Source organism: Artibeus jamaicensis, unplaced genomic scaffold, assembly GCF_021234435.1.
Source record: "Artibeus jamaicensis isolate MK-2021 breed Jamaican fruit bat unplaced genomic scaffold, CSHL_Jam_final contig_391, whole genome shotgun sequence".
NCBI lineage: Eukaryota > Metazoa > Chordata > Mammalia > Chiroptera > Phyllostomidae > Artibeus > Artibeus jamaicensis.
The window spans coordinates 8520703-8532802 of record NW_026521814.1 but is presented as its reverse complement, the minus strand read 5'-3'; the positions used below and the strand labels follow the sequence as shown (position 1 = coordinate 8532802).

The 12100-nt window shown below is 45.0% G+C and overlaps 1 protein-coding gene across 2 annotated transcripts in view; it reads right to left on the bottom strand.

The window, feature by feature from the left end:
* The window catches only part of LOC119045818 (myosin-IIIb), a 130893-nt gene that overhangs the window by 91317 nt on the left and 27476 nt on the right, over positions 1–12100 (bottom strand). The window lies entirely within an intron of this gene.

Below are 12100 nucleotides of genomic sequence, written 5' to 3'. Positions count from 1 at the left end.
AAGGGGCTGGAAAGAAGTATTCCAAGTCATGAAAGGCAAGGACCTACATCCAAGATTGCTCTATCCAGCAAAGCTTTCATTTAGAATGGAAGGGCAGATAAAGTGCTTCTCAGATAAGATCAAATTCAAGGAGTTCATCATCACCAAGCCCTTATTATATGAAATGTTAAAGGGATTTACCTAAGAAAAAGAAGATAAAAAAGATGAACAGTGAAAGGACAGCAAACTCACAGTTATTAACAACCACAACTAAAACAAAAGCAAATTAAGAGGACAGCTAGATCAGGAGTGAAGCATAGAAATGAAGATCACATGGAGGGTTATCAACAGGGGCATGGGAGGAGGAGAAGGGGGGAGAAGGTACAGAAAATAAGTAGCATAGACAGTAGATAGAAAATAGATGGGGGAGGGTAAGAATAGTAGGGAAAATATAGAATCTAAAGAACTTGAGACACATGTTCATGAACTAAAGGGGGGGAATGATGGGGGAGGGTTGTGCAGGGTGGAGGGGAATGAAGGGGGGAAATAGAACAAATGTAATGGCATAATCAATAAATAAAAATTTAAAAAAAAAGAAATACCAAACAAGCTTCACATTAAAAACACAGAGTACGCTTCCACAACACCAACTTCCCACCATGGCTAGTGGAGGGCAGAGAGGGACTGGAACTGGGTTTGAGGCAACCACACACACTGATTATTGCACTTAAATTCCCCTGACTCCCTGGGAACATGTCGCTTATAATTAATTACATGGTAAGCCTCATTCTCAAACTTAGGACCAATATCCACAGAACTCCTGGTGAAAGGTAAATCAACCTGCCCAAATTTCTGTATTTATCCCTAATACTCAAAACTCTGAAGAAGCACATTTACTTGGAGATCCAAGATAATCCCACAGCTCTTCCCTGCTCCAGCAGCTCCCCACACCAGAGATGGATGCTGGAACGGATTTTTGGGATTCATTAATTCAACTCCCTTATTTCACAGAGGAGGGAACTGAAGTCCTGGCAGGGAGCTGACTTGTTGAGAGTCACACAGCTGGTCTGTGGCCAAATCAGCAGCAAGCTCCACGGTTCCCCCTCTACCCTCCTGAATCAGGCATCTCCTGAAAATCAGTTTTTTGTTTGGTTTTTGTTTTTGTTATTTTTCATTTGACGTTCAGTATTGTACTAGTTTCGGGTGTACAGTATAATGGTTAGACATTTATATAACTTATGAAGTGACGCCCCTGATAAGTCTAGCCTCCACCTGGCACCATATGTAGTTATTACAGTATTACTGACTACATTCCCTATGCCAAACTGTACATCCCTGTGACTATTTTGTAACTGCTCATTTGTACTTCTTCATCCGTTCACCTCTCTCACCCAGTCCCCCAAACCCCCTCCCATCCTGCAACCATCAACTTGTTCTCTGTATCTATAAAAGTATGAAAGTATGTTTCTCTTTTGTTTGTTTTTTTAGATTCCACATATAAGAGAAATCATATGGTATTTGTCTTTGTCTAATTCATGTCACTTAACATAATACTCTCTAGGTCCATCAATGTTGTCTCAAAAGGTTAAGATTTCATTCTTTTTATGGCCAAGTAATATTCCCATTGTGTGTGTGTGTGTGTGTGTGTGTGTGTGTGTGTGTACACCACATTATCTTTATCTATTCATTCTATTAATGGACTCTTAGGTTTCCTGCATTTCTTGGCTATTGTAAATAGCGCTGCAATGAACATCAGTGTGCATATATCTTTTTGAATTAGTATTATTTCTTCAGATAACATACCCAAAAGTAGAACAGCTGGGTCATAACTTCCATTTTTTAATTTTTTGAGGAACCTCTGTACTGTTTTCCATAGTAGCTACACCGATAGTCAAAATTCTGAAAATACAAAGAATGCTAGGCCATTGCTAAGGATTCTGTGTTCCCTAAGCCCCAGCCACAGTAGCTCCCATTGTATGTGCATGTGAACAGCCTCCAGTTAAGCAGACAGATGCCTGCCCCCTCTCACTTTTTCTATCCCCTCACTCTCCCTTCCTTGCTGCCCTTTTCGTTCGCTAACTAGTGTTCCAATTCTACCAGATGACAGTAAGGAAAGAATGAGTAAGAGTTCTACGATTGTTAGGGCGGCATTATTACCACAGGCAAGGAAACATTCAGAAAGGAGAAAAAAACTTGTCATGAGTCTAGCAGCTCGTAGGTGATAGAAATGAGGCATGAGCCCACAATAAGAAACTAATGACAGAGAAAAGTTTTTCTCCTCCACAATTCATTTAAAAAAATAGCAAATCAAACAGAATATCTGAATGATCCCACATGGTCGCACCCCTCTGTCTGCAGGTTGTCTCTGGATTCTGTCCTCTCTCAGGCTGACGTCATCACGTAACCAGGATATGACCTTGGAAATGTCTTACATTCCTATCAGTGAGTAATTTCCTTTAACTCTCTAGAACTCAGCAGGTGTGGGAAAACCTGGGACCTACCAGCGCACCGTGCACAGCAGTCTGCCCGCCCCCACCTGCCCCACCCCCACCCCCACCCAGGCTCCTCTGGGCTCCCATTCCTACCGCTGACAGCCCACCGCCCTTTGTTTTTCTTCTGACAGATCAGTGACCATCAGCCAGGGGAACAAATGCAGAGTGTGGCCCAGGTGTGAATTCCCTTTCCAGGGGCCAAGCCCCCGTGCTCTGGGCGGGGCAGTGGAGGCACTGACGGTGGGCAGCCAGGTAGCCATCAGGTAAGTTGGGACTCAGAGCTGGGGAGAGCCGAGGCTGGCTCTGAGGTTCCTTCAGCAAACACTTCTGCCCCTGTGGGAAGAGCGCCAGTCCTTCCTCCTTGATGGATGAAGAAGGGGAAAGAGCAGGTGCCTTGACCTTTCTCATCGCCCCCGAAGACGAGTGGGAGGACAGTTGGCAAAGTTTCAAATGCTCACAAAGGCCATTACTTTGACACTTCTTGCTCAGCACCAAGCGGGGGTGGGGGAATATAAGGCCTCTATTCCCAGCCTCACGTGCTTCTGCACATCTGGGAGCATCAGCCCTCGGATGGTGCCCTATGTTTAGTCTTGCCAAGAGGAGGGTGATGATATGTCACCACCACCTCTGGGGCCAGCCTCCCTCCTCCACACTAATGACACATGACTTCCCCACACAGTTCCCGCTGAGGGGGAGCTGTTCCTGGAGAAGAGGCTAGAAGCTGGGGCTGTGCCCAGTCACTTCACCTTTGCCCTGGGCCCTTCACCCAGCAGGGCCCTAAGCTCCTGGGCTGTGCTTCAGGGCCCTGGAAGGCAGGGCCACTGTGGGAACGCAGGCAGGGTCAGCCCCAGAGCAGAAAGGGGAGAATCCCTCTGTTTCTTAGAGGTTAACACAGGAGACTGCAGGGCACCAGTGAGCACAACAGCTACAGAATCTCAGAGATGAATGTCTTGAGGAAAGAAACACAGGCCTTTTGGACAATCATCTAAGATTCTAAACCCCTTACCTAAATCTCCCAAGAGCCAAAGCTGGCCTCTCTCAGTGATACGACTGGCAGGTGGGGGTCCCAAGAATCCACAGGCTTTAAAAACAGAGTCAAGTCGAAAAAAACAAAATACCCTGAAGGTCTCACTAGTGTCCTTGCTTCACCCCCAGAGAGAGCTCAAGGCGTGCCTGCCCTCATTCTCTGAGGAATAGCAGAGCCACGGAATGTGAGAGCCGGAAGGGGCTTTTCCCCCTGAAAACTGTAAATGGTCTATGAAAAACAGAAGTGACCTTGGGGACATAGGTTCCCACGGCCCGTCTCTTTTCCTTACAGCTGGGAATAGGCTGGGGGGCGCGGTCCAGGCAATATGTGCCGCCATTTTTTAAAGCACAGTACTGTGGGCGCTGTGCCGAACAGGTTTAGTACATCACTTCGTTTTGTCCTTGGGGGCTATTTTTTTCCTTCTCATTTTACTTCTTGCAACTTCTCCCCATCTTACTGCTCAGAGGTATTCAGTTACTTACCTGGGATCTGTGGTAGGTAGTTATGAAGTTATCTACAATTTGCTCCCAGGTCTGACCACGAAATTTGTGCTCTTAACTTTTCTACCAACATTGAAGTCATATTAAAATAAATTAACCACAATCACTTGTTAAAAACAAGCGGCAGAGCTGAAACTAAAATCCAGACTCCTAAATTCTTTTCTAAAGGACTTTGTTATTTTTCCAGATTCTTCCTTTGGGCATTAATTATACTGACTTCTAGTGTCATGTTGAAATATTATACTTTCTTCTGTGCATATTAGGAAGCATAATTGTTATTAAAAATAATTTAAGCCCTGGCTGGTATGGCTCTGTGGATTGAGTGCTGGCCTGCGAACAGAAAGGTGGCTGGTTCGACTTCCTGGTCAGGGCACCTGCATTGTGGGCCAGGGCCCCAGTGGGGGGTGCGCGAGAGGCAAGAGGCAACTGGTGGATTACACACTGATGTTTCTCTCTCTCTCTTTCTCCCTCCCTTCCCCCTCTCTCTAAAAATTAAATTAATAAATAAAATCTTTTTTTTAAATAGTAATTTAAAAATTGGGAGGAAAAAGCCCAATTTACATCTTATCTGGTACGCTGGTGGTCACAAAGAGGTTGCTCTAGTGTAGTGGTTAAGAGGGAGGATTTTGAAGCTAAACATCTGGGTTCAAAACCTGGTGGCATCAACTAATAACTTGTCCAGGAACAAGAACAGAGCCTTCTGTGACTTATTTACTTTATCTAAAATATTGGACTATTAGTAGAGTAGCACTGACTCAATGGGGTTGTTGTGAGGATTATAAATGAATTCATTCAAATTAAGCACTTAGTGCTTGGCACATAGTAAGCACTCAATAAATGCTCACCCTTAGTTGGGAACCAAACCCACAGCTAGAGCTTAGGGAACAAAATGGTAATGATGACAATAATAATATTTTAGCTCTGGAGTCTTTTATGGCCTTCTCAGCCCTCTGACACATAATATCTCGCTTGTCATCTCTAGTCCTGGCAGTGCCAAAGGAAATAGCATTACTGTATCATTTAGCTAGGAACGCCATAATTAATGAAGGCAGGAGTGGTTGCAGAAAGCCTGTATTGATGTAAGCTGGTTGTTATGGCAACCATCCCCTGTCAAGGACCCTTTGCCAGGCAGAGAGAGACCCATTTTGGGAGCTGTCACAGCACATCTGTTTCTCTGCTCAGCTGATTAGCTCTTGTTTGCAACAATGAGCAGATGGAAGTAAAAATGAAAAAATAAATTTTTAAAAAAGTAAATGTTTTATCCACAAGTTTGCTTTCTAATACAGAAGCAGACCTTTGGCTGTTTTAGAAGATGTTGATATACAGGCTGCTTCTCTCATTGGTGGGATTTCACAGTGCAGTCAACCTATAAATTATAGGTGATAGGTCCCTTCGTGTACGTCTTTTAAAATGATGTGTCTGACACTCCAATTTCAGAGTATTCTTCCACCAGGTCTCCACATGTCTTTGCTGTAAGCGCTGTCTCAGCACACAGTTCCACATGAACAGCCCATATAAACACGAGTACAAACACATGAAAGCAAAAGAGTACAAGGCCAGTGGCTAGGCAACCTGAGTTCTGGTGCCCAGTGTGCTCGGCATGAGCAAGGAGAGTATCCTCTCCCTGTCTTAGTTTCTTTATCTGTAAAACGCGACACATTCTCCTGCTCTCTGAAAAGCAAAGCAGCTCCAGTACTTAGCTACATATGTGAATTTAGGCATGGTAGTTCCTACACCTCTTTGGGCCTCACTTTCCTCCATGATAAAATGGAGAAAATAAATCTAGAGACAGCTATTGTGAGAATAAAATGAACTGATGTATTTAAACAGCACCTTTCCCGGTTGCTGGTGCATAAGCAGGTCCTTAGTAAGTGAAAGTTTCCCTCCCACTGTTCGCTTGCTGGGCAGGCACAATTTTACCCTGACAGTCAGTGGGCTCAAGCACTGGAGCTGGTCCTGGAGTTCCTCTGCTTGCAAGATATCACCCCTGTAGTTACCAGACCATCCAAGGCCTGTAGTGTCCCCAAGAAAGAGACACACATCCCTGGTGGCTGAGGATCATTTCTGAACAGCAGCCTTTATAGTAAAGCCTCTGGATTTACTATCCAGAATGGGAATATTTCGATACTTTACAATCAGCTTGGCCACTCCTGTGCATTCAGCTAACCTTAAGGCATAATTTAACATAGTCTCCAAAGGTCCTCAATAAAAACAGCAATGACAACTTTGGTTCCTTAATTCTTATGCCACGTGGGATGGTGGGAAGGATCAAATACCTCTAACCCTTGCCATCAACAAAAATGAACCTAAATTCCCCTTTGATCCCATTTGCTATAAACCAGCACATTACCTGGCATGTGTTTCATTCAAACACCAGCTAAGCAATACCAATACCGACACTGGGAGTGGGTTGTTTTGAAAATCCCTTAGTTCAGTGGGTCACAAGATATGGGTGTCCACCACTGTTATCCCCCCACCTCCCCGCTTAGTGTCCCTGGGCACTTAGCCTGGCAGAGGCTTGGATCCCGTGGGTATGACATCAATGTAATGATGCCCAGCTGACATCCTCACAGGTAGCTGTGGGCACTTAAAAAAATAATATAAAGAGTCTTATGCAAATACGAGAAACTATTAGTCATGTTATTTATTATAAGAAATTGGGTGTCAGGGGCTGGAAGAGAAAAGAGATAGCATGGCTAAGGGGGAAGACTGTGTGCATATACGGGTCTAAGATACAGGAAGGGAGACCAGAGGCTCAGGGTAAACAGAAGGTTGGGACGAGTAACCTGGGCCAAACATCTCAGGAGATCATCAAAAAATGCCAGAGAGCAGGTAGGACAGAACAGAATTCTGAAGGTGTGAGAGCCCACCTGGAAGGCAATTTGTTATGCTTCATACATCAAGAGAGAACTGCTTATGCCTCAGACACCTGAGGCTGAGAGAAAGTTGTGTGTGTATGTGTGCATGTGTGTGTGTGTCTGTGTGTGTGTGTGTGTGGGGGGGGCAAGGCTAAGCTCCCTCACTAAACTAGCACCTATATCATACAGACCTGCAGGTTCCAAATGATAGACTGATTACCTTAGAAATATGAATTATTTACTATAGAGAAGGGTTGCTAAGTATTTGGAGACTTGTTATGGTTTGAATTATGTCCTCCAAAAAAAAGATATATTTGAGTACTAACCCCGAGGACCTCAGAATGTGAACTTACTTGGAAATAGGGTTGTTGCAGGTGTCTTTAGTTAAGATGAGATCATACCAGTGTAGGGTGGACCCCTGATCCAAAATGGCAGGTGTCCTTATAAGAAGACAGCCATGTGAAGAGGGAGACGCACAGGAAGAAGTCATGTGACTACACAGGCAGATGCTGCAGCCTTGCTGCTGTAAGCCAAAAGACACCAAAAATTGCCAACAAACTGCCAGAAGCTAGAGAGAGGCAAGGAAGTATCCTAGAAACTTTAGAGGGAACATGCCTTGCTGACACTTTGATGTCAGGCTTCCAGCCTCCAGACCTGAGATCATACATTTCAGCTGTATTAAGCCACCCAGTCTGTGTGCTGTTGTAGCAGTCCTAGGAAACAATACAGATTGGACAAGGCTTTGACCTTAGGACGGGAGAACCCACTTAAATGTCTTTGCTGGCCATGGGAGCAGGCCCATAGAAGTAAGGGGGGCATCTGTTTGTACCGTGGGCACTTTCACAGGTGGCTGTAGGAATGCTGGAGCCACTACTGCCCCTCACATATTCACAGGCGACGTTGTCACAACTGCCCCCAAGTCAGTCCCTGACAACAAAGGCATGCAGCTTGCAGGGGTCATGGCCACGGAAATTAAGACCCTGGGTTTTTGCTGGTTTACTAGGCTGCTGAATCAACAAGCTCTGCAACTTACACTTACATGGGAAACTCAGTTTCCTATTGTTTCAGTCACTTTGCTCAGGGTAATCTGTTACATAGTTTCCATGTTGCACCTTTTTCTTTCCCTCTTAAAGTAATCTTCCGTGAGTCGCAGTACACTACTGACACACTGAGTCTGTAAAAAATTGTACTGATCTTGATTTTCACACCGACCTTTTTACTATGCCAGGCAACTATCACACCAAGTACTAGGCGAACCCCTAGGATTTTTCTTCTCTTACACCGCTGAGATGATACTGCTTTAACCCAGAATTTTTCAACTTTAGGAGCATCCAAATGAGGCAGTGAGAGGAAATAAGTGGAGAATGTTAACAACGTGATAGCCAATGCAAGCTGCAGCTCCGAGCTGCCCCAGTGAACTACGCATTTGGTCTGCTCGTCGACATTTGATTGTGTGGTATAGTCACATTCCATTAGCTGCCTGGTTTGAAGCACAGCGTATTTGAATTAAATATTGCAGTTACTCAAGCTGGTGAAATAAAAATGGGAAAAGAATAATTTGATTCCATATCTCAAAAACAAAGTAAGATCAAGGATCTTGCAGCTGCGTTTTCAAAATAAAAGCACTGGTTGCCTGCAACGGTTTTATCGCGCTGGCACCGGCACTGCTCGCACTGCTGTCGTGGTCAATCTAAACACCACTTACTCACACGAGCAGAAGGGAACACGTATTAAGATCAATATACTGTGCAGTCCATCATACTGAAGAGAAGCAGAGTTTGCCACCCCAAAATATGCCTTTTGGGATGTCAATTTTGTGCTGCCTTTTAGGAATCCAAAGACTCAGAAAGAAATTTGACCTTCCCTCTAACTGCCTAAAAGGCATTTACATAGACAACCTGCCCCAGAAAAGGATGTGTCATCGTAGATAACTACAGTTTAATCTGAACTAGGTAGACAGGGAAGAACCTAGCAAAGCCCATTTGTTCAAAATCCTCCTTGTCCCACTGGGATCTGAGAACATCAGCTTCCTTTAGACTCCAAAAGGTACACCACCTTCCTCGTTACGCTGCCCCAAATTTGAGTTGAGTGCCCTCAGTTATGCTTTCCTTTAATAACAATGAAAATCTACAGAGAAATTTGCTAATGCCAATAGTTGGCCTCCTCAAACTACCCTTCAAATTCATCTTCTTCTTTGGCTTTTTTTACCAATGGATTCATTCATCCAACAGATGCTCACTGAGCACCCACTCTGTGCCCCGCACTACACTGAGAGCTGGGTGTCCCAAGTCCCTGCCGAGCGTAGAGTCCAGCCAGGAGGCCAGCCTGCCGACAATGACAATAGAATGGTCATGGTGGGCTAATGGGGTGTAAAGGAGCCTCACTGTCAGCCAGGGATTGAGGAAGGTGTCCTGGGGGAAGATGCTGAAATGTGAAGACTGAAGAGGAATGTTTCAGGGTTCTCAGGGTCCCTCCAGACAATGTCCCTCCAGACATGAAAGGGCTCAAGGGAATCCTGCATCAAGATGCATTTGCAGAACTACTTGTTCGCCTGCTGAGGCATGAAGCACAAGTAAATTGGAGAAAAGTACCCTGGAATGAGGCTGGACAGCTAAGTAAGGGTTGGAACTCAAGGGCTTTGCTCACCCTCCAAAGGAGTTTTGATTTTGTCTTGCAGTGTTTCTCAATTTCACGAGAGCCCTACAAAATGTTTTGTTTTGTTTTCGTTTCGATGATAATTTTATTTATAATAATAAAATGGCAGGAATAGTGGTAAAAACATACTCCAGAGCATCTGGACAACCATGTGCCACACGACTTCAGGGACCACAGTTACGTTCACTATTAAGGTGGCACCAAGCCAGAGTGGCCCCAGCGGGAGGCCAAAGGAGATGCCGTTTGCACAGAGAGCTCACCCGAGCTGACACCGAGGACAGTGGTGGGAAAACTGGGTCTCCACGTGGCACGGGGTAGTGAGTACAACAAAACAACTGAAAATAATCTGTTCTTTCATGGTCTGAAACAGTCACAGTGCAAAGGAGAACTGAGTTTCACAAAACAATGTCATTTGTCTCAGTAAATTAAAGGTGCTTACTTGTGTGTTACCAACTTTGTAGTTTTTTCATAATACATTTTTCCTTTTGTTTTATAGTTCTATAAATGTAAGTGATTAGGAGTTTATTCTTAGTTTTACGTTTTTTAAAACCTATTTTAGAAACTTTTTTAAAAGACAGAGATGAGAAGGGAGAAAAGAGAGGGACAGAACCACTAATGTGAGACAGAAACGTCTGTGGCCCTCCTTCTGCAAGCGCCCCACCTGGAGACGGAGCACAGAGCCCACAGTCCAGGTACGTGCCCTGACCGGGAATTGAACCCATGACCTTTTGCCATGCAGGACAATGTTCAACCAACTGAGCCATTCTGGCCAAAGCTATTTAAGAAACATTTAAGATGTGAGTAAACACTGGAATCTGCAGGGTTTTTCTTTTTCTCTAAAATGGGTCTGTCCATATCCCAAATATGAAAGAGAGGGTCATAGACGATAGGAAGCCAATGTAGACATTGCGCAGATCAGTGTGAACCAATTACTGTGTAGGAGATCACATTGGCAGCCAGACAGAAGGACAACTGTGGGACAGAATGGAGATGGAAATGACACAGGGTAGTGAGAAGCTAGAAAAATTCCCGGGTGAGTGGAATGGGGAAATTGAAACCAGAAAATTAAACAAGGCCAAGAGTTTGCACAACTTACAGCCAGCTGGTGAATCCCAAGAACTTATTTTCCCTAACCAAGGGCACTTCAGAGTGAATGGTTCATACCTGTCCTCCCTAGCCAAAGAATGCAAGGCTTAAATCTCCCTGGTCTGGGAAATAAAGAACAGAGACCCAATTAATGTCATTTGTGCTGGCTAAACCCAAGGACAGACGAAATCAGGGGAACCAATAACAAAAACCCCATTAAAAGCCAGACAGACTCAAGATAAAAACAATGTAGCAGAGGAAAGATCTCCCAGATCCCCCTATGTGCTCATTTTGATGCATCATCATATTAAAAATGCACCTGAAAAGCTGATGAATATTCTGCTGAAACCCTCTCCCAAGATTCTCACCTGCAGAAAAAAAATAAAAAGCCCTCAGGACAAAGACTCGGTGTGGGCTGGCTCCAGAGCTGGCCCATGCCCCTTCCCAGGGAGCAGTGGGCAGCAGCAGCTAGACCAGGCTTACCCCCGATCCTGTCTCCAGGGGCTCCCTTTCTCTGACTTCCCAGTGAGCTAACAGCAGCCCCCATTTGGCTCACTCATTTCCTATAACTTTTCTAGAGAGCCAAAGCAGAGCACCTCCTAGAATCTCTCCCGTTACTTCTTCTACCTTAAGTCCTTCCTCTGTTTTACTCTTCCAGCCTTAATACACTCTCAAAATCAGCTGGACTCATGTTGTGAAATCTTTCCTACATGAAGTCAAGAACCCATACACTACAGCTGGCCCTAGGCAGATGCACTCAAGGCCAGGCCTCCTGTCCAGTAACAGAAAGACCCTTAAAGAGATGTCTGTAGAAGTCCTCTTATTGAAAGAGCCCTTTGGCTTAGTCCCAGACAGCTGCTCTCAGGCACAGGCCAGAGTACTGTGGAATTAAACGCTGACTTGACAAGCGAAACTGAACCTGTGTTTCAGGGTTTGCCTTTCTAGCTGGCAGAGTGTCCAAACTTCTGCACATCATCTCATAGAGATTTCGGTGATGATGCCCCAACTGAATTAGGACCAAATCCAAGGTTTAGTTGGGAAACAAAAAAGTACGTGGGCCTAGCTGCTATGTGCACGGTAACCAACACCACAAAACAACCAGGGCCACTGCACGTAGTTCTGTACACCACCTGGGACCGAAATCCCTCGTCACCAAGCCGCATGTCGCCGGGGCTGCATCTATCCAGGGAAGGTGACTTTTTCTAATTCGCATCAAAGCTGGAAGAGTCCAAACCATGACCCGCGGAGACAGCTGCATTTTCTGGAGGGGGCGCCTTTCTCCGATGGCATGAAGATGTCCTATGGGCTGGCTGTGACTTAACCCTGCTTTTCTGTGGTTAAGTGTCAGTATTACCACTCCCCCAAACAAAACTCTCACAGTTCAAAGAGGATAAAGGATTCTCTTCTTCCTGAAAAGTTTGTGAAGTGCAGGAATTTCCCACAAAAAGTCATCGCACCGAGGCATCGCACTCAACAAACACAAAGAAACAGATGTCCGCTCCT